Below are 26,260 nucleotides of genomic sequence, written 5' to 3'. Positions count from 1 at the left end.
CTACTCATGAGACCAGAAATGGAGGCCTATTATGTTTTCAGTGCTGGGTTTTAAATTTTTCTGAATAGAATTTCCACTTACTAATAAAATTTAAAGGTATGGAATTGAGCAAGTCCTCTTTATCAAAATCAAAAGGAAGGGACTTAGAGATTTCTCGTGGTGCATAGAAATTGTCTTTTCATGGAAACTCTGTAGGTGGGCCTTAGCCTCCTATAATGCTGGTGGAAAAGAATTCTAATGCCTTGTCTAGACTTAGTGGAACTAGACCATGATTAGCTAGCACTGTCCTCTAAAGATATAGGAAGGTGGAATGAACTTCATTACTCATCCTCGAATATTATTTAGTCCAAACTAACGGATTTCACAAATGAGAGAAATGAATTCAGCTCAATTATTTGACCTGCCCAAGGCCACATAGTGAAAGTGGCTACAAGATGACTAAGGTGAAGGCTTTCAAACTCAGTCCAGCGCACGTTCCTCTATGCTACACCTTACTCAGGAGTTCTCCTTCCCTTTTCCCTATATTTGTCAGTGATACTGTTGATCATCCAGGAATTCCTGGTCAAAACCTAGAAATTGTGCTGTTCGTTCCAGTTTCATTCTCCAGCAGATGAATCTGTTGCTTCAGTCTTTGAAATAAACCACAGCTTTCCTTTTCTTTCCTGTCTTTCTGCATCACTGTGGTCAGGGACATCATCAACTCGACCTAAGTTTCTGTGAATGTTGTTGTTCCCACTGTCTCCAGACTTGTTCTAACCATTGTGAAACATGGAAGGTGGCCGGGCATGGTGGCTTACACCTGGAATCCCAGCACTTTGGGAGGCCAAGGCGGGTGCATCACCTGAGGTTAGGAGTTCGAGACTAGTCTGGCTAACATGCTGAAACCCCATCTCTACTAAAAATACAAAAGTTAGCAGGGTGTGGTGGCATGTGCCTGCAGTCCCAGCTACTTCAGAGGCTGAGGCAGGAGAATCACTTGAACGTGGGAGGTGGAGGTTGCAGTGACCCAAGATGGCACCACTGCATTCCAGCCTGGGTGACAGAGCAAGACTCTGTCTCCAAAAGAAAAATGGAAGGTTTTATGTTATTGTTAAATTTTAAAGCTGTGTTTCATGTTTTTCCACAAGAGCAGCCCATTTAAACTGTGAGCCTTGCAATTTTCTGATTCCATCACCCAGAGCCTTGACTGTCACACTCGCAGCTTTTCTCTCCGGGCTCCTAATGTCTGGCGTTTTGTCAATGGGGCTGCGTGGTGGCCAGGCCCGTGTTAGTGGCATAAAAAGGTGGCAGGGTTAGTGGCAATGACCTATGCTGTTGGGTCAATTGTAGATGATGATAATAGAATGAGCTACTTCTTTAAAGAACGAGTTTAGGGTCTAGAACTAAATTTATAACCCTTTATTTTTTTTGATATGGATGTGTGAGCAGATTTTCCCATTTCCCAGTTCAAGTGACCTGCCCACATGTTTTGAGTGGCAACAGGAAATGTGAGATTCCAGTTATTTTACTCCCACTCTTTTCCTGTCTTTCTGGGGAAAAAATGCCTCCAGACTGCATAGTAATATAGGCATTTTAAACAAGAACGAAGATAACAAGGTTAATAATGTAGGAACGAGTGGTGTAGTTGCTTTAAATGACACCCAAATGGGCTTAGGAATCAGGCGTGAAATGCTGTTGGTTTGGAAGAATACAGAGAGATCAGGGATTGGTGTATTTGGTTACAAGAATTAAAGGTGCATTACCGGATTTCCTTTTCACACATGGTTTGAAAGCACATTTTAGAGACAGCACGACCAGCCTCCAATGACTAAATCTGCTTATGTCTAAGGCACTGTGAAATCATCTCAACAGTGACTCCAGGGGGATGTCCCAGGAGTGCATTGCTTTTCTTTCCCTTCGGAGTCCCAGTACCATGTCTTGGCCCAAGAAACCCCTGGTCCACTGGCTTGGCTCCTGGCCATGCCATGCTGTGCATCTCTGCAGCTCTGTCCCTGCCCGTATTTCTCCTTAACCTATGGAGCTTGGTGTCTGCATTCTGTGGCCAAGTGTGGCTCAACTCTTCCCCAGGATGTGGACTATTCCTGATTTAACAGTGGGTTCATAGCGCAGCTCAGCACACAGTGGGCTCCACTGCAGGGTCCTGGGGTGCTCTGTGGCTCCAAGCATTACTTCACGCCCCCATAAACACCATCCTCCCATGTAAAGTTCAGCTGGAGTCTTTGGTTGCCAGGGAATGCTATTTAATGAAGGTAAAGAGTGCTTGAACACATCTACAGCTTGGCAGCCCTTCTACCTCTTGTAAGCTGCCATATTCATTGGGAGAAAAAATTCTTCCACAGGCTACTTTTTAATGGGACAAGTTTACTTAAGAGCTGAGAGGAGATGGTGCCAGTAGTTTTGTTTTGTTCCTGTCCAATATTAGCCTTGTCAAAAGACTTATAGAGTTTCCTGGGTATTTCTGTATTACATTCCATATAAAGCTCTCTTGGGGAGCCAAGAATTTTGGCTGGAGTGTATAAACGGCCCATTATATGTGTGTGTGTGCAAGCGTGTTTGCTTTTGAGTTTTAGAGGGAGCCCTACAAAAAGGCAGTACAATAATGATGAGGTCTTGTTATTTCCTTCTTACTGTTGATGAAATTCATCAACTTCCTTGCTGGTGGAAGTGCAGTCTCTTACTGAAGTCTGGATGTCTCATTAGGTTTGCATTAAGTCGAACAATGAAACACATGTTACACTCAATACCATTTGAATCAACACGTGCCTTTTAGTCAGAGTCGTAATACACATTTGAACTGGGTTAAAAAGTATTTTTCTCATGATGCATTTTAGAAGGAACTGTGCCTTTTAAATGAATGCCGATCAGCTGGCCGCCTCTCGCGTGAATTCCTGAAAGGTGCTGACAGGTCATGCACGGGTCCGACTTTCCAAGCTCTCTTTATAAAACACTGCGCAGCTCTGTTTCTCTCTGGTCGAGGACTGCTGCTCTCTGGGAGCATGAGGAATGCAGTGGTTCCTCCTGGTTTCGGCCCTGGGAGCTTCACCCAGGTCTTCCACTGGTCTGGTTTGTTTTCCATGTTGATCATCTGTGTGACTGGATCTGAGTGCATACGCTAATGACATTGATCTGAACGACTGTTCAGGTCTGCTGAGATGCTAGGCGACACTTCAACAGGGAAACATGTCTGAGACAGACCACGTCTGAGTGAAAGGAAAGTCCACGAGCCACTCGCAGAGGCAGGGGCTCAGAAGCTCCAGGAGGCTTGCCTGGGTCGGAAGATGTCTGCGAGGAGTAAGTGCCCAATATCTGGATCTGAGAAAAACTGCGCTTTTCCAGGGTAGTGGGTCAAAACTAGTTTAAGCCCTATTTACTTTTCATTCATTCATTCATTCATTCAGTGATTCATTCAACCAATACTTACTGGATCTGTACTCTGTGTCAGACATGCTATTTCTTTGGATACTGGGGCTTGAGTAAGAATGGGACAAAATCTTCTTGTTCCCTGAAGACCACTGCCTATTGATGGGGAAGGCAAGGCATGCAAACAGTTTGAGTCCTTCAATCATGCAATAGGTATTTGCTGATGCCTATTATATATTACGCACTGTTCTAGGTGTGTTGATAGTAGATCAGAGAACAAAACAGGCAATTCTTGTTCTTGCCTTTATGAAACTTATTTTCTAGTTAATAATGACACTGCCAGACACTGCCAGGCTGCCTGCCTCTGTCAGGAAAGGATTCACGGAGGAGGAAGCAGCTCAACTACAATGCCGGTGATTAGTAGGTCTACTTCCTGTCTCTGTGGATTTGCCTACTAATGGGCGTTTCATAGAAATAGAATCATATACTGCGACGTCTTTTGTGGCTGGCTTATTTCATGCAGCATATCATTCATCCCCATCAATAGGCAGTGGTCTTCAGGGAACGAGAAGATTTTGTCCCATTCTTACTCACACCCCAGCATGGTGTGTCTGAGGGTCATCCACAGCGTGGCATGCAGCAGCACTTCATTTTAAAAAATCACTTGGCCAGACACAGTGGCTCATGCCTGGGACCTCAACACTTTGGTAGCCTGAAGTAGGTGGTTCACTTGAGGCCAGGAGTTCAACACCAGCCTGGCCAACATGGTGAAACCCCGTTCTACTAAAAACATGAAAACATTAGCTGGGCATGGTGGCACATACCTGTAATCCCATCTACTTGGGAGGCTGAGAATCATTTCAACCTGGGACGTGGAGGTTATAGTGAGCTGAGATTGTGCAGTGCCACCGTACTCCAGCCTAGGTGACAGAGTGAGACTGTCTCAAAAAAAAAATCACTGAATAATATTGTATATTTTTTCAAGAGGGAGTCTCGCTTTGTTTCTCAGGCTGGAGTGTAGTGGCACAATCTCGGCTCACTGCAACCTCTGCCTCCCAGGTTCAAGCAATTCTTCTGCCTCAGCCTCCTGAGTAGCTGAGACTATAGGCATGTGCCACCATGCCTGGCTAATTTTTGTATTTTTAGTAGAGACGGGGTTTCATCATGTTGGCCAGGCTGGTGTTGAACTCCTGGCCTCAAGTGATCTTCTGACCTTGGCCTCCCAAAGTGCTGGGATTATAGATGTGAGCCACCACGCCTGGTCTTCCATCAGTAAGAGCACGAATTCTATTCATAAGGACTTCACCCTCATGACGTAATCACCTCTTTTTAAAAAAATTAATAAAAGACAAAACCAAATCAGAGTTTATTGAGAGCAGGTACGTTTCAGTAGCTCTGACTAGAAGAAATTAACTTAGAAATACCAATTCTCAGGAAAACAATGTGTACAAAAGTCTCAGCAAAGGGAGAAGAAGGCAACTTGAAAAGAATCCAACTTCAGCAGGCCTGAATTACTAGAAATGTCATGCGGGAAAATCATACAAAACACAACAAAAAGCCATTTGTGAGAAAACTGAGTGCCCAGGCCTGGGAGTGAGCACTCGAGTTTTCAAGTTCCTGGAGCACAGCCGTGGTTCTCTGGGGCAGAGATGCTGGCTGAAGCATGAGGGTCTCACTGCCCACTGCATGGAACTAGCCCACGCCCTGGGTACAGGCTAAACTCGTGGAAGGAGGCCACCAGATGAGTCACCCACATGAACCCTGGAAGAGAGAAGTGCTGTCTGCAGAGTGTACACATGAAGCAGGGACCGCTGGACCATGATGGCATAGAGATGGTTCCTCTGTGCCTGCCAGTGAAAACCCTAGACTAATCTATGCCCTACAATTCTCGCACCCAAATTACCACTAACTAGAGAGGTAGAAGAGAAGGTAGAAGCTGCCTCCAAACCAATTTTTAGTCTTCGGTAAATACTGCAAACACAAAATACTCTTCCACAGGCAGTTAGAAAGAAGGGCTGGGCATAGTGGGGGGAAGATCTCAAGTTCCATTTAATGCTCTTCCCAGCAGGAGAGGGAGGATGAGGAGGAGGAGGAGAGGGAGGAGGAGGAGAGGGAGGAGGAGGAGAGGGAGGAGGAGGGGAGGGAGGAGGAGGGGAGGGAGGAGGAGGAGAGGGAGGAGGAGGAGAGGGAGGAGGAGGGGAGGGAGGAGGAGGGGAGGGAGGAGGAGGGGAGGGAGGAGGAGGAGAGGGAGGAGGAGGGGAGGGAGGAGGAGGAGAGGGAGGAGGAGGGGAGGGAGGAGGAGGGGAGGGAGGAGGAGGGGAGGGAGGAGGAGGGGAGGGAGGAGGAGGAGAGGGAGGAGGAGGGGAGGGAGGAGGAGGGGAGGGAGGAGGAGGAGAGGGAGGAGGAGGAGAGGGAGGAGGAGGGGAGGGAGGAGGAGGAGAGAGAAAAGGAGGAGAGAGAAAAGGAGGAGAGAGAAAAGGAGGAGAGGGAGGAGGAGGACAGGGAGGAGGAGAGGGAGGAGGAGGAGAGAGAGAGAAAAGGAGGAGAGGGAGGAGGAGGACAGGGAGGAGGAGAGGGAGGAGGAGGAGCTGGAGGAGGAGGGGAGGGAGGAGGAGAGAGAAAAGGAGGAGAGGGAGGAGGAGGAGAGGGAAAAGGAGGAGAGAGAAAAGGAGGAGAGGGAGGAGGAGGAGAGGGAAAAGGAGGACAGGGAGGAGGAGAGGGAGGAGGAGGAGAGAGAGAGAAAAGGAGGAGAGGGAGGAGGAGGACAGGGAGGAGGAGAGGGAGGAGGAGGAGCTGGAGGAGGAGGGGAGGGAGGAGGAGAGAGAAAAGGAGGAGAGGGAGGAGGAGGAGAGGGAAAAGGAGGAGAGGGAGGAGGAGAGGGAGGAGGAGGAGGAGAGAGAAAAGGAGGAGCTGGAGGAGGAGGAGAGGGAGGAGGAGGAGAGAGAAAAGGAGGAGAGGGAGGAGGAGGAGAGGGAAAAGGAGGAGAGGGAGGAGGAGGAGAGGGAAAAGGAGGACAGGGAGGAGGAGAGGGAGGAGGAGGACAGGGAGGAGGAGGAGAAGTAAGAGAGGAAGGAAGAGGAGGAAGAGAAAAAGGAGGAGGAGGAAGAGAGGGAGGAGGAGGAAAAGAGGGAGGAGGAGGAGCAGGAGGAAGAGAAAGAGAAGAAGGAGGAGGAGGAGGAAAAGGGAGGAGGAAGAGGAGGAGGAAAAGGGAGGAGGAAGAACAGGAGGAAGAGAAAGAGGATGGAGGAGAAGGAGCAGGAGGAGGAAGGAGGAATGAGGAGGAAGAGAGAAAGGAGGAAGAGGAAGAGAGGAAGAAGGAGGAGAAAGATAGGGAGGAGGAGGAAAAGAGGGAGGCTGAGGAGCAGGAGGAAGAGAGAGAGGATGGAGGAGAAGGAGCAGGAGGAGGAAGGAGGAATGAGGAGGAAGAGAGGAAGAAGGAGGAGGAGGAAGAGAGAAAGGAGGAAGAAAAGGAGGAGGAGAAAGTGAGGAAGGAAGAGGAGGAGGAGAGGAAGGAGGAGGAGCTGGAGGAGGAGGAGAGAAAGGAGGAGGAGGGGAAGTAGGAGGAGAAGGAGAGGGAGGAGGAGGAGAAGCTAGGATTGGAGGGGAGATGGCTGTTCTGCTGCTGTAGTCACTGGACCCGCCTTGCTCTGCTGCCTGGGCCTACGTGTCCACTGTCCCCCACTTTCTGGATATTCCCTCTCAGGTCCCAGAACTCTCACTTCTCCAAGCCTAACCTCCTAGTCTCAGGCATACACAGAGTAGAAACACTGGATGCTGCAGGTGCTCTGAGGAGGGCGAGCAGGCAGTCTTCCTGAGAACATGGGGTTCTTCCACGTCACCCTTGTTGCAGGTAAGGTCGGGCTAACAAGAGGTTGGATTACAAGAAGCAGAAGACAGCTGCCCTGAGAGCAAGAGGACAATTCAGCTGGGAGGGTGACAGGAAGCTTCTGGTGCATGGAGGCAGCAGGCAGTGGCCGGGGTGCCCTGGAATGGGAGGCATGGACAGCACAGCTGTATCTAAGTGGTACTGGGACAATGTATGTCCCCCTCCTGAATTCCCCAGGGGAACATCACTTCCAGCTCTGGAACTTCACACTTAAACCATCAAAGAGCCTCAATAAACGGTCTCTTCAGGGTCCCAGAGTACCCACTGAAGGTGCATCTGTGAAGGCTGGCTTCTCAACTGTGGGTCCGTAGGCTGCTGCAGATTTGGGCAAGACTGCTGCAGAGCTTCTTTGAGCTTTCCGAGGCTCCTGGATCCAGCTGTGCAGTGTGGTCCCTGGCAGGTCACTGGCTCTGGGCTCCACAACCTCCTGAGCTCAAAGGATCCTCCCTCTTTGGCCTCCCAAAGTGCTGGGATTACAGGTGTGAGCCACTGCCCCAGGCTGTTCATTAATTCGTTTGAATTTCTATGGATATCCTAGTAAACAAATATGAGTGGAGGGAGTAAGATTAGAATACTGTCATTCCCCTCGTCCACAGTTATGCTTTCTGAGGTGGCAGTTATCTGAGGTGGTCATCTGTGGTCCAAAAATATTAAATGGAAAATTCCAGAAATAAACAATTTATAAGTTTCAAATTTTGAGCTGTTCTGAGTAGTGTGATAAAATCTTGCATCATCCCCACTTGGTCTACCCTGGAACATGGCTGCTCCGCTTGTCCTGTGAATCTACGCTGGATACCTTCCTCATTTAGTAGCCACTAGGTTATCAGATCAACTGTGGTGGTGAGGGACTGTGTTAAGGAAAATTGCTTGTGTTTCAAAGGCAGGAATTTCCCAGTGCCATACCTCCACTCATGCCCCCATCTCGGGACCAGAGCCGTTTCAAATGTAAAGTTCTTTGTCTAACTTTCCTGCTCAGGCTAGGTGGAAATTCCAGGTGAGCACCTTTGTTCAGAAAGCCTGCCAAAAGCCCTGGGGGGACGGGCTCTGTTGTGGGCCCAAGCAATCAATCCGAGATCAGAGTCGAAGATCAATCACTCTGGAGGAAGTTTGAAAGGAATCCTCTCATTGGACGACAACACGAATGGGGTGGGAGTAACTCCAGGGTTAAAATCCCCCTGCTCCCTTTCCTATAGGGAGTTCCCTCTCTGGGATCCCCTCCCACAACAATGTGGGAGCTGTCTCTCCCTCTCTCTCTCTTTCTCTCTCTGCCTAATAAATTGCTCTCTGCTAAACTCTTCGGGTCCAATATTTATTTGAACGATGAGCTCACAGTGCTTCCAGAACCCCTTCTCCATTCCTGGGGCAAGTGATGCCAAGAACCTGGACACACCCAGTCACATCTTTGGTGAGCACAGTGAGGGAGCTGAGCCCCTGGGTCCTGTCACCTGGTTACAGTGGTATCACAGTAATAGTGATCCAGTGAGTGACTGCATCCTGTGCCTCCTGAGTTCAAGCTACTCTCCTGCCTCAGCCTCCTGAGTAGCTGGGACTACAGGCATGCCCCACTGTGCCCAGCTAATTTTTGTACTTTTAGTAGAGATGGGGGTGTCACCATGTTGGCCAGGCTGGTCTTGAACTCTTGACCTCAGGTGATCTGCCTGCCTAGCCTCCCAAAGTGCTGGGATTACTTAGTGGCGTGGTTTTACTCAGTGACAGCCCTGAAGTGCAAGAGTGTTGATGCTGGCAATTCGGATGTGAAGAAAAAAAAAAGCTGTCAAATGCTTTCTTTAAGTGGAATGGTGAAAGTTCCCTACTTAATAAGAAAAGAAAACAGTTGCATGCTGAGATTGCTAAGATCTATGGTAGGAATTGTGAAAGGAAAACATCTTGGACCCCAATCACGAAACTGAAGGGAAATTCAAGCTGGGAACTGCTCAGGTCAAACCTGCCTTCCATTCTATTCAAAGTCATCCTCCTGCTCACTGAGATAGACGCATATCTGATTGCCTCCTTTGGAAAGACTAATCAGAAACTCAAAAGAATGCAACCATTTGTCTCTCACTTACCTGTGACCTGGAAGCCCCCTCCCAGCTTCCAGTTGTCCCACCTTTCTGGGCCAAACCAGCATTCACTTTACATATGTCAATTAATGTCTCATGTCTCCCTAAAATGTACAGAACCAAGCTGTGCTCCAACCACCTTGGGCACATGTTCACGGAACCTCCAAAGGCTGTGTCACAAGGGTGGGTGCTCAACCTTGGCAAAATAAATTTTCTAAATTAACCGAAACCTGTCTCAGATGTTCAGCATTCATAGAACTAAACTATCTTTGCAATTGAGAAGGAAAAAAAAAACCTGTTAGATTTAGTGTTGCACCTCAAACTTTACCATAAGTATGTTTGTATAAATAAGAAAAAAGAACCAGGCACAGTGGCTGTCACCTGTAATCCCAGCACTTCGGGAGGCCGAGGTGGGAGGAGCACTTGAGCTCAGGAGTTCAAGACCAGCTTGGACAACATGGCAAGACCCCCATTGATAAAAAGAATTATAAAAATAAGCTGGGCACGGTGGCATGCTCCTGTAGTCCCAGCTACTCAGCAGGCTGAGGTGGCAGGATGGCTTGAGCCTGGGATTTTGACACTGCAGTGGGCTATGATTAAAAAATAAAAAAAAAACAAAGAAAAAACATAGGATGCATGGGACATGGGGTTTGGTACTATCTCAGGTTGCATTAAAAAGGTTAAACCCTTTTACTGCAATTGACAACCCTAAAACCCTAAAAAATGCAACTGGGCACTTTTAAAAAGGCCTACAGTATGGTCTGCAAATTTTCAGAGATAAAGGGCAACTAATGATTACTTACTAGTCAATCAATGACACTTAATGATTGCTTTCTCTACATAAAAATATTGAGTTAAAGGCATTTTGGGATTCAGAGGTGAGTAACATATAGTCTCTGCCCTGAAAGAGTTCATAGTCTCTAGAGACAAATCCATAAATGCTGCAATACAGTGCAGACTACAATTATACCTAAGAGGAGAGAGAAAGCATTTTTGAGATTTATCAGAGAAAGAAATGCAATCTGGTAAGGGAATCAAGAAAGCTTTATGGAAGAGTTTTTACTGAGATGAACGTTGAGGACTGGGTGGAGAGTCGCTGGAGGAGGTGGTGAGGGAGGACATCGCCCAGGCAAATGTGCAAAGCAGAGAGCAAGGCCTGTGCAGAGTCCTGGGTTGTGCTGGGACGTGGGAAGGGAAGCAGAGAAGACGGCCGCGGAGGGGACAGACATGTCACGTGCATAAATATTGAACTCCTGGCCCAGGGACCCCTTCTGACATCAGCAGCAGGTGATCGCAGCACAGTGAGACAAGCTGTAAACCTAAGCAAGCTGCAGCTCCCTATCAAATCCTCTGGCTCTTGGAATCCACGCACAATGCCCCAGTTTTGTAACTTTGGGCAGGGATTCTCCTATTGCATGGGAATGCAAAAGGAGTTGTATATCTGGGTACGTGTGAGTGGTGTGTGTGTGTGAAATTACTTGAAGATGGCTAGAGAAGATGGCTTTTTTTTTCTTTCTTCAGATAGCTTTATTTCCAGTTGGTCCCAGGCTTGTTAGGGTAGTTAGAAAGCGGTCTGGTGGCTGGAGGGAGAGGCTTAGGCAGAAGCCCTGTTATTTTGCAGGGGCCCCTTTGGAAGTCGCTGGGCTCAGTAGGCTCCTAGTCATGCTTGAGAGTGAGCCTTTCCAAGAGATATTCCCCCAGCCCAGCCTCGCCTCCGGGCTGGCCAGCCTGTGGAGAGGTTGGTCGGGTGGTCACCCATCTTGCTGATGAGTTTCACTTCCTCATTTAGGAAATGACCCTCCAGGAAGTCACAGAGATGGGGGTCCCTGCGGACTTCATGACCACAGGGCATGAAGATCCAAAAGGGCCTGGTTCAGATTTTCTCCAGGGCCGTGGCAGCTTTCATGGCATCCAGGGTTTTACCCCATTCATCTTGAGCCAACTTCTTGATGTCCTGGAAGACAGCGCTGCCTCCACGCTGGTTTTGCACCTTCAGGAGATGCTAGTAGCCCTCGCGCTTCTCCTCGGCACATTCGCGGAAGAAGTGGCTCACGCCTTCCAGAGCCACATCATCGTGGAGTAAGTGGAATCCCAGAGAGAGGCAGGTGTAGGAGGCCTGCAGGTACACATGGACCAGGCGGGTGACGGCTGCCTCCACATTGGTGGAATAATTCTGACGAATCTGGGAGCTTATGGTCAGCAAGAAGGAGCTAACCACAAAAACGGTATTGGCAGGTCCTAGAAGCAGGAGATGGCGGAGAAAATGGTCCTGGAGGTTGCAAGTGGAGAGGAAATCAGAGGGTCATCAGAGGCTGGAAGAAAGAGTCCCTGGGATCTGTTCCGTCCAAACACTGTTGAAGCAAGAGACAGTTCGCGGTCCCCAAACTGCCTTTTTTTTTTTTTTCTCTTGATTGGCATCTTTTTATTTAGGTGAAGCAGAACACAATAGAATAGACTTGAAAATTCCAGAATGCACCACATGCATAAATATTGTTTGATGAAACTTCTGTTTCAGTTAAATATGTGTGTGTCTGTGTGTGTCATGATTAAATAGCTTACCACAGTCACCCTAAAGAACCAGAGCTTAGGAGGAGGGACACAACCACGCAGAAAGAGCAGGGGACCAGAAACCCGGGGTTGAGATGATGAGTTTAATGTCACAGCCGACGCCACATTTGCACTTTGGCTCCTTCTTTGGCACTAGACTTTGTACTGAGTCAAATGCCACGTAGAAGCACATGGTCCCACATGCAACCCTCCTGCTTCTTGGCGAGGGGGACAAGATACCTATGTCTCATGATTAAAGTACTCTTTTATTCTTAAATAAAAATCTTAATTTGCTTTGACTTCCAAAGGCTCTAATCCCAGCCTCCAAATTAGTCTCAAGGGATGTTCTCTTCATGTGGGGCTGGTTTAAACAGAGGCCACCTCACCAGAGCAGCCTTTCAGTCCTGCAAGAGTCTCTAATCCGTGATATGCACATGCAGGTTTGTGCAGGCAGGGAACACACGACAGAGAACTACTTCGGTGGCACTGGACGGGTGGTGTTTCTTCACTGAATTTTGGTGCCTGCAGTTATCCTGAATGTTGAGCAGGACATTAAGAGTTTTCTAGGAAGCTGCAGTTCTCAGCAGTAGTGTTTTGGATCTTGTAGAAAACTGAAGGACAGTGTTGTGAGGGAGCTTGAAAATGCCTTGGGACAAAGCACCTTGACCAGCCCTTTGAAGGAGAATAAAAGCAAGGTCAACTGATAGAGTGGGCAAGAGTCGGACACACTACTGAGGAAGGCGTTCCAAGCCCGGCCTCCCTGGGCTGGGGTTGGGCACCAGCGCGTACAAGGCAGAAAGCTTTGTTAGACGTAGTGAACCCCAAGTTTCTTTTCAAAGAATCAGTATGTCAGTATGTTCAGCTCTCTTATTCTTCAGTTCTCTATTTTAAAGTTTTAACTTCCTTGTAGTTTCAGTAAACAACCTTTTCCACCAGTTCTAATCAGTAGTTCATATGTGTTCCCCCGGTCCCTTGCCCCGTCCTGGCTCATCCGGGTTACCTGCTCCATTCACCTGCTCTGGTCACCTGCTTCAAGCCCTGCTTACCTGCTCTAACCTGCCCATAACCATTCTTCCCGCCAAACTACCCACCCCACCACTCTGGCTCATACCCCTGCTCCCTTTAAAACAGGCAATCGGAATTAGACTAGACTGTGCGGTCTAACCCTAGTCAATAGGGGACCGGCACAGCAGCAGTAGGGGCAACCTCGGTCAGGCATAAGTACCCCTTCCCCTCCTTGTCCAGTTGTGCACTCGCCATTATTCCATCTGTGAGCTGCACTCTTCTATAGAAGTAAATTGCCTTGCTGAGGAAATTTATATTCGAGTGCTACATCTTTTGCAGCATCGAAAATTCTACTTATAACAGCTTTTCAGGTGTGCCCAGGGGAGCTAAGCCAGTATACCAAGACTGCCTCAATTCATCCCCAGTCTCTCTCCATCTCAGAGAGACTTCTCTCACTTGTCATAGAAAATGAACTTGCCTAGGGCAGAAGAATGAAAGGCAGAGAGGAGACGTGTGTGTGTGTGTGTGTGTGTGTGTGTGTGCGCGCGCGCGCGCGTGCACTGTAGGGGAACTGGGGAGACCCAGGCTAGAGAGGGAGTCTGGGGATCAGGGCCTGGAGGGAGGAATGTGGTGGTGGTGGGGGGGGGTGGGAGTGCTGTGGGAGCTTCTTGTCCTGACAAATGGGGACTTGGCTTGGGGCATGCCCTGTTGAAAACTGAACGCGAGCCTGGGAATCTCGTCCAGCGAGAGGGTCCCAAACCTGGAAGAGAGCGTGCACCGGAAAAAAAGGAGATAGAAAAGAGCGAGGTCCGGAGGGCTACATGTGCTATGCCCATGCAGCAATTTTATTTTTGCAATATGTTTCATTATATACTTTTCTGAAGTTAAAGTTGTTTACACCAGATCAATGTACTTAAGTTACAGTAAGCAAGTTACGCCCACTAAGTTACACCCAGTAAGTAGGTTACTTCCAGTAAGTAGGTTGCGCCCAATAGGTCAAGGTAAGTAAGTTACAGTCACACCCAGTAAGTTACAGTAAGTTACCAAGTGTAAATACTTAAGTTAATATTTTACAATGAAGGTAACAAGGGTCCAAAATGAACACAATGAAGCAATAAACCATAAGAAGCCGAAAGTGGACACAATGCCTCCCAAGTCCTCATATCCATAAAGTAATGTCTGTTAATTATTTTGAATAGCATATAGTTCCTCTCTCCGTTCCTGCTTTCCCGCAGCTCAACTCCCCCAACCGGGGATCTGTGTCCGGGCTCAAGCTCACCGTATGGTGAGGCCCATTTCCCAGGGGCCTCACACGGGAGCAATCCCCACAGATTCCCTCAATGCCCACCCAGCCGTGCCCCAGGGCAACTTCTTCACTCACTGCCCTCAGTTTCCCCACCTTGGAGCCAGTGAGTTGGGTTGGGAAATTCTAGAATCCTGTGATTGAGTTTTCAGGCAAACAAAAGAGTCTCCGAGCTGGGCAGTGAGCAGGGGGACATGGCAGTGGCCTTCCTCAGGGGGACCTGGCTTTGCAGATGAGGAGGGTGGCCTTGCGTGGGGCTTGGGGGACTTGGTTCTCAGTCCCTTTCTCTCTGCTTTCCAGTACCAGAACATGTAAGGGAAAAGCTTTTCTTTGCTAATACGCATCCCTTAATCCCTTTAAGAAATGCCTGGTATATTTATGGTTACCTCAAAGCTAGGCCAGTTTTCTTTTTTCTTTAATTAAGCCAGCACCAAAAGACTGGAGGCATTTGAAATTCCTGTGGGCTGGGAGGCTGTGCAGTGGGGGTTCAAAATTTGGAATATTAGGTGATCAAATCCGGAGGGTTTACTGTAAATGGCACATAAATATTCAACTTAATAGAGTTCAAACTGAGGGCTGAGTGTGGTCGGGATTCCAGGTAAAGCAATAATTCCTTTTCAGTTGCAGATCACGTGGATTTCCACAGCCAGCTTCAGGAAGTTCTCTCAACCCTCCCTTCACCTCCAAAGACAGTAATTCCCACTTAGCAAGGCAGCGATTAAAAATATAAGAATAAGTCATAAGAGGTAGAGCAAACTCAGGAATATTTCTTTAGGAAAACAGACCAGAAAAGCTTTAAACAAAATGCTGGGTAACGTCTGTAACGTTTCACCGATGGGTTTGGCGCCAATTCTGTTATTAGACAGAAACGCAGTCGCTGAACACAGGGCGCGGGGCTGTGACTGGCTGCGCTGCAGCGAACGTCTGCGGGGCCGGCCAGCGTCGGACGCCAGGGTTGTCGCCGTCGCGGCTTCGCTCCCTGGAACTGCGCCTCCCGCGGGCTGGGAGCGGCCGTGCAGGCCGGAGTGGGGATGCCCAGGGCCGCCCAAGGGCCGCGCCGCCCGGCAGGGGCTCCCTCCGCCGCGCCCACCGAGCCCTGGCGGCTGCGGTGCGGCCCGAGGCGCCCGTTCCCAGGGGTGGTGGCGCGCTGTGGGCCCCGAGCCAGTCGAGTGGGTAGTTTTCCACTTTGGAGGTCTGGCCGCCTCTTTGGACCCGGCGCTGTCGCTTAGCTGAGGTCCCGGTGTGTCTGGTGCCACCTTCCGGCGCCTCCGTGCGCCGCGCCTGCCGCACAGGCCTGAGTTCCGGGCGCCCGGCGCATGCGCAGAACGCGCCTCTGGGAGCGGAGGCCGAGCTCCGCCAAGGCGGGCTAGTGCTTGTGTATTTCGTGGACACAAGGGCTCACCATGTTGCCCAGGCTGGTCTTGAAATCTTGGCTCTCCCGGAATGCAGGGATCACACAGGCATGAACCCCCGTACCGGCCTAAACTTACTTCTCCGTCATCTAGGAAATTGAGGCCGCTTCTCTAAAGGCTGCATTAAACATTCTCAAACACAGGCTTGAGGTGAGGCTACAAGTCAACTCATGCCCTTGGCCTTGTAGCTGCTGCTCTGAGTAAAATTAGTTGTAGAGGCCGGGCGCGGTGGCTCAAGCCTGTGATCCCAGCACTTTGGGAGGCCGAGGCGGGTGGATCACGAGGTCAAGAGATCGAGACCATCCTGGTCAACATGGTGAAACCCCGTCTCTACTAAAAATACAATAAAAAATTAGCTGGACACGGTGGTGCGTGCCTGTAATCCCAGCTACTCGGGAGGCTGAGGCAGGAGAATTGCCTGAACCCAGGAGGCGGAGGTTGCGGTGAGCTGAGATCGCGCCATTGCGCTCCAGCCTGGGTGGCAAGAGCGAAACTCTGTCTCAAAAAAAAAAAAAAAAAAAAAAATTAGTTGTAGAGGCATTTTTACTTAAAAAATTAAAAACTCATGGGGAGGCCGGGAGCGGTGGCTCACGCCTGTAATCCCAGCACTTTGGGAGGCCGAAGTGAGCGGATCACCCGAGGTCAGCCTGGCCAGTATGGTGAAACCCCGTCCCTACTAAAAATACAAAAATTAGCCAGGCGTGGTGACACACACATGTAGTCCTAGCCACTCGAGAGGCTGCGGCGTGAAAAAAGAGCATAAGAAACCCTACCTTGCCATGGTCAACTCTTCGCCCCAGAGTGAGTTCCTGTTCACGCATCCTGCCTGCAGCCCACCTTGTGTGTGAAAGCCTAAATCTCCCCACAAATGCGAGTGATCTCAATTACCAAGGGAAAGCATTGAGTTTCTGCACAATTACATCAAATCTAGTGAGACCTTCCGAAAAAAATCACTCCGATGTAGTCAGATGTCATTTATCAAATCCCTAGAAAGTAGGATGCTTCATTCATTCGTAATTTAGCACTTCAGTAATTATTCTCTGCTCAGCATGTAGCAAACTCCTAAGATAGAAAAGGAAGCAAGACTTATGATCTGTTGTATGGGAGGATTTTTGCACTGATATGAGAGGTGTCTAAGTTTGTTGAGAAGTTGTTCAGAACTTTGGATTTGTCCCTAGATTTTGTATTAGCTTCGCATAGAAAGTCTTTGCCCAGTCTCAACATTTATGTAAAGAACATTTCTTATCTCATAATGACCTGGGAGAACCTAAATGCTCTTTTAAAACATCTCTCCAATTTTATAAATATATTTTAGATTTATTTAGTACATGTATTTTAGATAAGTAATTTCTTAATTTGACTTTTCCAAGTTAATACTTTCAGATAGAGATAAGTAAACTTATTTTTTGAACTGTGGGATATCTAACCCTGCTATCGACTATTCCAGCCTTCTAAACCTAGGTCATCAGACGCTTAGGAAAGAACCAGGTGCTAACGCCAGTCTGTTTAGGAGGCAGCTGTGAGGTGTCTCGAGGCTGGTGCGGACACAAAGGAGGAACGGTCTCAAGTCCTAGTGACCACATGGGAGAGGTGGCTGGCAGGGATTCAGCGGCAGCCTCTGCTCTGTCTGCCGCCCCTGGCTCAGGAGCGAATGTCCACAGCACTATTGAGGTGTCCGATCATGGCAGTTACCCATGGGGCTCCCACGCAGGGACACGTCGTCTCTGTGGTTTTCCAATGTTTATTCATTTCTAGAGCTCTTTCTTATGCAACCTCACACTGCTCTTTCCAAAGTGTTCTAAATTCACACTACTCCTTTAACAAGTGTCTGTTTTGGATGTTCTCCCTTTTGGCCTTTTCCCTGTCGTTTTGAAACTTTCATGTTGGTACCTAAAGAGACACACTCTTTGGAACATAAGCCCTCAAACGTATCTCCATTTTTGTGTTTCTTCTTCCTTCTGACCTTATATTTGTTTGCTTTCCCATGGATAAGCAATATTTTATTACTGGAAAATTTTCTTTTGGCCAGCTATAAGTTATTTCTGCTACTTCTCAGTGGCAATTCTGTATCTCCCTTTGTTCAGATGATTCGCTCTTAATAAACGTCTACAACTCTTAGATCTGTAAAGACCATACCCTGGAGTTGACAGCGATGCACACCTTCCGGGCTGATGTACATACCTCGGCATTTCGCCTCCTAAGTGCTGGGCATTCTGCTGATGAACCAGTTGGCCGTAAGCTGCTGAGTTGCATTAGAAGGGATTTAGGTATTTGAGGCCACTAGTTTCACCTTTCGACACTAGATGAGACTCCGAGCCAGCCTGGGCTATGAGTTTGCTTCTAGGGTTCAGGGGGTCTGTTTCAACCCTCTGTTTCTTTTGGAGACCTCAAGATCCATTCAGATGTTTAAAGTTTCTAGGTCCCTCCTATTGCACTCTTCCAGTGGCTTTCTGAAAACTTCCAGGCAAAATGGGCCTTCCGTGGAAACCTCTGCTTCCAGAGCAGAGCCCCTCCTGGGTATTGTTGGGACCCAGTGGCTTGTCAGATTAGGGATCTGGCAGCAGCTTGCATTGTTTATCTCAGCACTCGGGATTCTTAATTCAAGTTGCCTAAGGATCCAAAAAGCTGGTATGAAGCTAGGTACCCTTGAAGGTGACTGTTTTTCTTGTGCACACTATCAGTTGTTTTCTGCTGGAATCACCCTCAAATGACACTCAGCAGTCCATGCTTTCGTTGCCACACTCAGTTGCATGCTCTGTCTCATCCACTTTTTGATTTGACTTGAAAATCCCTGGTGGGGCATAGGGGCACGCACCTGCTAGAAGGTGGGGACAGGGTTGTCTTGCCTCACAAGGTCACTAGGATGGGGCACTTGGTGGTGCATGGCCTCTGAGCATGGCTGGTGACCTGATTGCTTCCCTGTGTACTGTGCAGGGCATCTCCTCTGCTGAACTTGACTCCTCTGTGCTGCCAGCCTGTCAGGCTACGTCCTCATCACCCTGTTAGCCCCTCCCCACATCTCCCATAGGCCTCAGCCTCGGTGTTTAGAGCTCCCGGGGCTCCCATTAAAAAAAGAAGGCCCTTCTCATTTCCACCTCACCTGTTGCCCCCCTGGAGAGGCCTGCTGCCCTCCACTCAGAGGCATGGCCTTCGCCTGCCGACACCGGCCGGTAAAGCCCAGTTTCCTTTACCCATGTCTCCAGCCCAATTTGCACCTGCTTCTCCCTTCCCACGATGGACAGTTAGGTTCTTTCCCGCCTTCTGGGGACTTTGCTCCTGCAGCCCACGGGTCATGTCTGGTCCCCTCCTGCTTTTATGGGGCGTGCAGCCTAAAAATGGGTTTTATATTTTTAAATATTTGAAAAAAACAAAAGAAAAATAATATTTTTGACACTTGAATGTTATATAAAATTATAATTTCAGTGGCCATGAATCAAAATTTTACTGGATCACAGTCACACACATTCACTGATGTATCGTCTCTGGTTGCCTTCGCAGTGCAATGGCAGAGGTGGATATTTGCTGCAGAGAAGAAATGGCCCACCAGCCTCACACATTTACTATAATGGCTCTGTACAAAAAAGCCAAAACCTGCTCTCTACAATCACGTTAATAAGAATTGTGGTGACTTTATTAAAAGTTGTTGTTAAAAAGGTAAACTGAGGCACAGCACAACTTTTAAAGAGTTTATTTGAGCAAACAGTGATTCAGGAAGTGGAACCTCCAAGTTGGAAGTGGTTCGGAGCTCCAGTGAGAGGACGCAAGCAGGGAGGCTTCTGTAGGACAAACACGGAAGCAAAGCCAGGAAAACACTTGATTGGTTGCAGCATCCAGTTGCTGGAAAGTCCCTAGTTATATAAGTTTATTGAATGCCTCTGATTGGTTGAACTTTAGATCTGCATTACAGATGCAGATTTCTTTAGTACAGGCATTTACAAGAAACAGCTCAAGTTAATGAGCTCAGCTTATGTTTGCAAATGAAGCCCGGCTGGGGTCACTCATGAGACCTAACTGCCTTTGTCTGTTCAGGGATTCTTCAGGCCTGGACTCTGCTTTAATTTACTGTAGCCCTGTGTTTCCGTCCTTTTCAAGTCTTTATTATTCAAAATGCCTTAAAAAAAAAAAAAAACAAACCCAATCCTGCCACATTCTGTCTTCTGTAACTTTGTATGTCATTTTAATGGAATTTTTATTCTTGTGAAAAATTTGCTTTATTTCACATTGTATGTCATAATCCTTCCTCCTTAAGTCCCCAGCACTTTCCCTTCCTCTCCCCTTTCCTCCCTGTCTCCCTTCTTTTCGGTTACATAGTTTTGCATATAAATTTGACCTCCTTTTAACCTTAAGGTTTGAGCTACTTCTCTATGAAAATGCTCCACGAGTGATTTCTATGGTTGTTTAGCTTCAAAGATATCTTTTAAAAATCACTCTGAGGGCCGGGCGCGGTGGCTCACGCCTGTAATCCCAGCACTTTGGGAGGCCGAGGCAGGTGGATCACGAGGTCAAGAGATCGAGACCATCCTGGTCAACATAGTGAAACCCCGTCTCTACTAAAAATAGAAAAAATTAGCTGGGCATGGTGGCGCGTGTCTGTAATCCCAGCTACTCAGGAGGCTGAAGCAGGAAAATTGCCTGAACCCAGGAGGCGGAGGTTGCGGTGAGCCGAGATCGCGCCATTGCACTCCAGCCTGGGTAACAAGAGCGAAACTCCATCTCAAAAAAAAAAAAAAAAATCACTCTGAGTTCTGAAGTCAGAGATGTAATGAAGAAGCAACCTCCTGAATTCACTGGGAGCACTAACCTGCAAGGTTAGACAAAATCATTTCCCGGAGAATTACAATCACTCAATAACTTGCAGTTGCCCATGTTTCTCAGACCCTAGAGTGAATGATAACACATGAGCAGAAAAGGCCCAGCAGGGTCTGCTCACGGGGGTTCATCTCCAGGAATCAGATAACTGAAAAAGCCATGCTGTGTGTATTATCGATCTTGTCTCTTGACTGTTTTAGAGCACTCTTAGCTCAGTTAGGTCTTATTCACAAATAGTTGATTCCTAGACGACATTTTGTCCTGAACAGAATATTCCATGGTCAGTCTAGGTCATCTAGAGCATTGGACCCCAAAACAGTTCAGACTAATAGGCGTGCATATGGCACAAAGAGGGGGGCTGCATGTACTGTGATTAGTGATGTGGGTACTTCCCTCCAGATGCTGTGGGCTCTTAAAAATTGTACTGGATGAGCACAGGGGGGTCCTGTCCTCGCCTTCAGCTCCGGGCTTGCCCTTGTCTGGTAGCAGCCACTGAAGGCAGAGTTCTTGCGGTGGGAATGTTTGCCTACTGCTATCCACAGGATGTTTTGTTTTGGATGGTATTGAGTTTTATTTGGGCTTCCTGTAAACTGTCGTTTTATTAACCCTAGCAGCTATTGGGTCTTACATAAATAATTCTCAGGAGTTCATTCTGGGTTTGCTTCGTATTTGAAATGACTGATTACCTGTAGATGGAGAATGTACAGGTAATTCACTTATGTAGACACCCTATATCTGGGTGCTTTAGCTGCAAAGAGCCCAAGAACTTCAGTCATCTCTCTGCTTCTCGTGGTTCATTCTTCCGCTTCCTTTCTTGCAGTTTGTGTAGCTCAGCTGAGTTGGGTTTCTAGTGGGTTTCACTTTGTGGTTATCTGAAAACTAACTTGCTTGTTACAGCAGAATTAAGATATGTTTAAATGTTTGGAAAGCGTGTTATTTTGGAAGTTTCAGATGGGGGAACTATTCTGTTTCTTTTTGCAATCCAAGTTGTTTTTTAGACCGCATGGTCTCCGGGTAGGAGCAAGGTCACAAGGAGAGAAGCTCAATATTGCTCAGTGTATGTCTCCACACATAATTGAGGAATTCTACTTCATCCTTAACTGTCTCCCACCTGTTTCTGGGCGTCTCTAGAGACTGTCTCATGTGTCCTTGGGGACTGACTCTCTGAACCACCTGTTGTCTGTCATTTCCTGGTTTTCTGCTCTGGCTTTGTGGGTGATTTCTACCCCGGCTGCCAGAGGTGTGTGAGCCCCAGTGCACTGGGCTTGGGAGTCTCTGGGACCACCATCCAGGCCTCCCCTGACATGCAGGCACACCTGTGTAATATTTAAAGGTACATCCAGGCCTCCCCTGACACACAGGCATTACCATCTGTGTAATATTTAAAGGTACAAATCAAACTATCAAACAGTTAAGAAATGGACATAATTAATGTTTCTATCTTGATAAATGTCTTCACAATGACAAAAATATGTGTAAAACCGTGATTTTTATATGACTGAAAGCAAAATACCAAAGATGGATTTATTACTTTATGTGTGTGTTCCATAGATTCTTGGATGGATAATAAAACAAAGTATATAAAACTGATGTATATCCATCAGATAAAATTGATTTTTCCTGCATTCATTTCCGTTACATCACTAATTATATGGATGTAATAAAGATTTACATAACTTGTATTCAGTTGACAGTAATAATCTAAATGATTAAAAGGGAAATATATTTATAAAAGTATATATTAAAACAAGTATACAGTTTTAAAGTTAACATTATTTCCACATATTTTTGAAAAGTTATCTTTTAAAATATTAAAAATTAAAATTAAAGTGAAAAACACAAATGTAAAAAGTGAATATTTTAAAAAAATTGCATTTTAGGTTTTGGGGTACATGTGCAGAACGTGCAAGACATTTGCATAGGTACACACATGGCAGTGTGTTTTGCTGCCTTCCTCCCCTTCACCCACATTTGGCATTTCTCCCCAGGCTATCCCTCCCCAGCTCCCCCCCCCGCTGCCCCTCCCCTCTTCCCCCCAGTAGACCCCAGTGTTCGGTACTCTCTTCCCTGTGTACATGTGTTCTCATTTTTCATCACCCACCTATGAGTGAGAATATGCGGTATTTCATTTTCTGTTCTTGTATCAGTTTGCTGAGAATGATGTTCTCCAGATTCATCCTTGTCCCTACAAACGACACGAACTCATCATTTCTGATTGCTGCATAATATTCCATGGTGTATATGTGCCACATTTTCCCAATCCAGTCTATCATCGATGGGCATTTGGGTTGGTTCCAGGTCTTTGCTACTGTAAACAGTGCTGCAATGAACATTCGTGTGCATGTGTCCTTATAGTAGAATGATTTATAGTCCTTTGGATATACACCCAGTAATGGGATTGCTGGGTCAAATGGAATTTCTATTTCTAAGGCCTTGAGGAATCGCCACACTGTCTTCCACAATGGTTGGACTAATTTACACTCCCACCAACAGTGTAAAAGTGTTCCTTTTTCTCCACATCCTCTCCAGCATCTGTTGTCTCCAGATTTTTTAATGATCGCCATTCTAACTGGCATGAGATGGTATCTCAATGTGGTTTTGATTTGCATCTCTCTAATGACCAGTGATGATGAGCATTTTTTCATGATTGTTGGCCTCATATATGTCTTCTTTCGTAAAGGGTCTGTTCATATCCTTTGCCCAATTTTGAATGGGCTTGTTTGTTTTTTTCCTGTAAATCTGTTTGAGTTCTTTGTAAATTCTGGATATCAGCCCTTTGTCAGATGGGTAGACTGCAAATATTTTTTCCCATTCTGTTGGTTGCCGATTCACTCTAGTGACTGTTTCTTTTGCCGTGCAGAAGCTGTGGAGTTTGATTAGGTCCCATTTGTCTGTTTTGGCTTTTGTTGCCAATGCTTTTGGTGTTTTGTTCATGAGGTCCTTGCCTACTCCTATGTCTTGGATGGTTTTGCCTAGATTTCCTTCTAGGGTTTTTATGGTGCCAGGTCTTATGTTTAAGTCTTTAATCCATCTGGAGTTAATTTTAGTGTAAGGTGTCAGGAAGGGGTCCAGTTTCTGCTTTCTGCATATGGCTAGCCAGTTTTCCCAACACCGTTTGTTAAACAGGGAATCCTTTCCCCATTGCTTGTTTTTGTCAGGTTTATCCAAGATTGTATGGTTGTAGATATGTTGTGTTGCCTCCGATGCCTCTGTTCTGTTCCATTGGTCTATATCTGTGTTTTGGTACCAGTACCATGCTGTTTTGATTACTGTAGCCTTGTAGTATAGTTTGAAATCCGGTAGTGTGATGCCCCCCGCTGTGTTCTTTTTGCTTAGAATTGACTTGGCTATGCGGGCTCTCTTTTGGTTCCATATGAAGTTCATGGTGGTTTTTTCCAGTTCTGTGAAGAAAGTCAATGGTAGCTTGATGGGGATAGCGTTGATTCTGTAAATTACTTTGGGCAGTATAGCCATTTTCACGATATTAATTCTTCCTAACCATGAACATGGAATGTTTCTCCATCTGTTTGTGTCCTCTCTGATTTCGTTGAGCAGTGGTTTGTAGTTTTCCTTGAAGATGTCGCTTACATTCCTTGTGAGTTATATTCCAAGGTATTTTATTCTTTTTGTAGCAATTGTGAATGGCAGTTCGTTCTTGATTTGGCTTTCTTTAAGTCTGTTATTGGTGTAGACGAATGCTTGTGATTTTTGCACATTGATTTTATATCCTGAGACTTTGCTGAAGTTGCTTATCAGTTTCAGGAGTTTTTGGGCTGAGGCGATGGGGTCTTCTAGGTATACTATCATGTCGTCTGCAAATAGAGACAATTTGGCTTCCACCTTTCCTATTTGAATTCCCTTTATTTCTTTTTCTTGCCTGATTGCTCTGGCTAGAACTTCCAGTAGTATATTGAATAGGAGTGGTGAAAGAAAGCATCCTTGTCTAGTGCCGGATTTCAAAGGGAATGCTTTCAATTTTTGCCCATTCAGTATGATATTGGCTGTTGGTTTGTCATAAATAGCTTTTATTACTTTGAGGTACGTTCCACCGATACCGAGTTTATTGAGGGTTTCTAGCATAAAGGGCTGTTGAATTTTCTCAAAGGCATTCTCTGCATCAATTGAGATAATCATGTGGTTTTTGTTTTTGGTTCTGTTTATGTGGTGAATTACGTTTATAGACTTGCGTATCTTGAACCAGCCTTGCATCCCCGGAATGAATCCTACTTGATCATGATGGATACGTTTTTTGATTTGCTGTTGCAATCGGCTTGCCAATATTTTATTGAAGATTTTTGCATCTATGTTCATCATGGATATTGGCCTGAAGTTTTCTTTTCCTGTTGGGTCTCTGCCGGGTTTTGGTATCAGGATAATGTTGGTCTCATAAAATGATTTGGGAAGGATTCCCTCTTTTTAGATTATTTGGAATAGTTTTAGAAGGAATGGTACCAGCTCCTCCTTGTGTGTCTGGTAGAATTCGGCTGTGAATCCGTCTGGACCTGGGCTTTTTTTTGTGTGGTAGGCTCTTAATTGCTGCCTCGACTCCAGACCTTGTTATTGGTCTATTCATAGTTTTGGCTTCTTCCTGGTTTAGGCTTGGGAGGACACAGGAGTCCAGGAATTTATCCACTTCTTCCAGGTTTACTAGTTTATGTGCATAGAGTTGTTTGTAATATTCTCTGATGATGGTTTGAATTTCTGTGGAATCTGTGGTGATTTCCCCTTTATCATTTTTTATTGCATCTATTTGGTTGTTCTCTCTTTTATTTTTTATCAATCTGGCTAGTGGTCTGTCTATTTTGTTGATCTTTTCAAAAAACCAGCTCTTGGATTTGTTGATTTTTTGAAGGGTTTTTTGTGTCTCTATCTCCTTCAGTTCTGCTCTGATCTTAGTTATTTCTTGTCTTCTGCTAGGTTTTGAGTTTTTTTGATTTTGCTCCTGTAGCTCTTTCAATTTTGACGATAGGGTGTCAATTTTGGATCTCTCCATTCTCCTCATATGGGCACTTATTGCTATATATTTTCCTCTAGAGACTTCTTTAAATGTGTCCCAGAGATTCTAGTATTTTGTGTCTTCGTTCTCATTGGTTTAGAAGAACTTCTTTATTTCTGCCTTCATTTCATTGTTTATCCAGTCAACATTCAAGAGCAAGTTGTTCAGTTTCCATGAAGCTGTGCGGTTCTGGGTCGGTTTCTGAATTCTGAGTTCTAACTTGATTGCACTACGGTCTGAGAGGCTGTTTGTTATGATTTCAGTTGTTTTGCATTTGTTGAGCAGTGCTTTACTTCCAATTATGTGGTCAATTTTAGAGTAGGTGTGATGTGGTGCTGAGAAGAATGTGTATTCTGTGGATTTGGGGTGGAGAGTTCTGTAAATGTCTATCAGGTTTGCTTGTTCCAGGTCTGAGTTCAAGCCCTAGATATCCTTGTTAATTTTCTGTCTGGTTGATCTGTCTAATATTGACAGTGGAGTGTTAAAGTCTCCCACTAGTATTGTGTGGGAGTCTAAGTCTCTTTGTAAGTCATTAAGAACTTGCCTTATATATCTGGGTGCTCCTGTATTGGGTCCATATATATTTAGGATTATTAGCTCTTCTTGTTGTATTGATCCTTTTACCATTATGTAATGGCCTTCTTTGTCTCTTTTGATCTTTGTTGCTTTAAAGTTTATTTTATCAGAGATGAGAATTGCAACTTCTGCTTTTTTTTTGCTCTCCATTTGCTTGGTAAATCTTCCTCCATCCCTTTATTTTGAGCCTTGTGTATTCTTGCATGTGAGATGGGTGTCCTGGATAGAGCACACCAATGGGGTTTGTTTTTTTATCTAATTTGCCAGTATGTGTCCTTTGATTTGGGCATTTAGCCTATTTACATT

At 46.3% G+C, this 26,260-nt stretch overlaps 1 pseudogene; it reads right to left on the bottom strand.

Moving 5' to 3' along the window:
* Positions 1–10,962: 10,962 nt before the first annotated feature.
* On the bottom strand, positions 10,963–12,923 carry LOC144579828 (ferritin light chain pseudogene; annotated as a pseudogene).
* Positions 12,924–26,260: the final 13,337 nt, after the last annotated feature.

Source organism: Callithrix jacchus, chromosome 16 (genome assembly GCF_049354715.1).
Source record: "Callithrix jacchus isolate 240 chromosome 16, calJac240_pri, whole genome shotgun sequence".
Classification (NCBI taxonomy): domain Eukaryota; kingdom Metazoa; phylum Chordata; class Mammalia; order Primates; family Cebidae; genus Callithrix; species Callithrix jacchus.
This window is presented reverse-complemented; position numbering and strand designations above follow the sequence as displayed.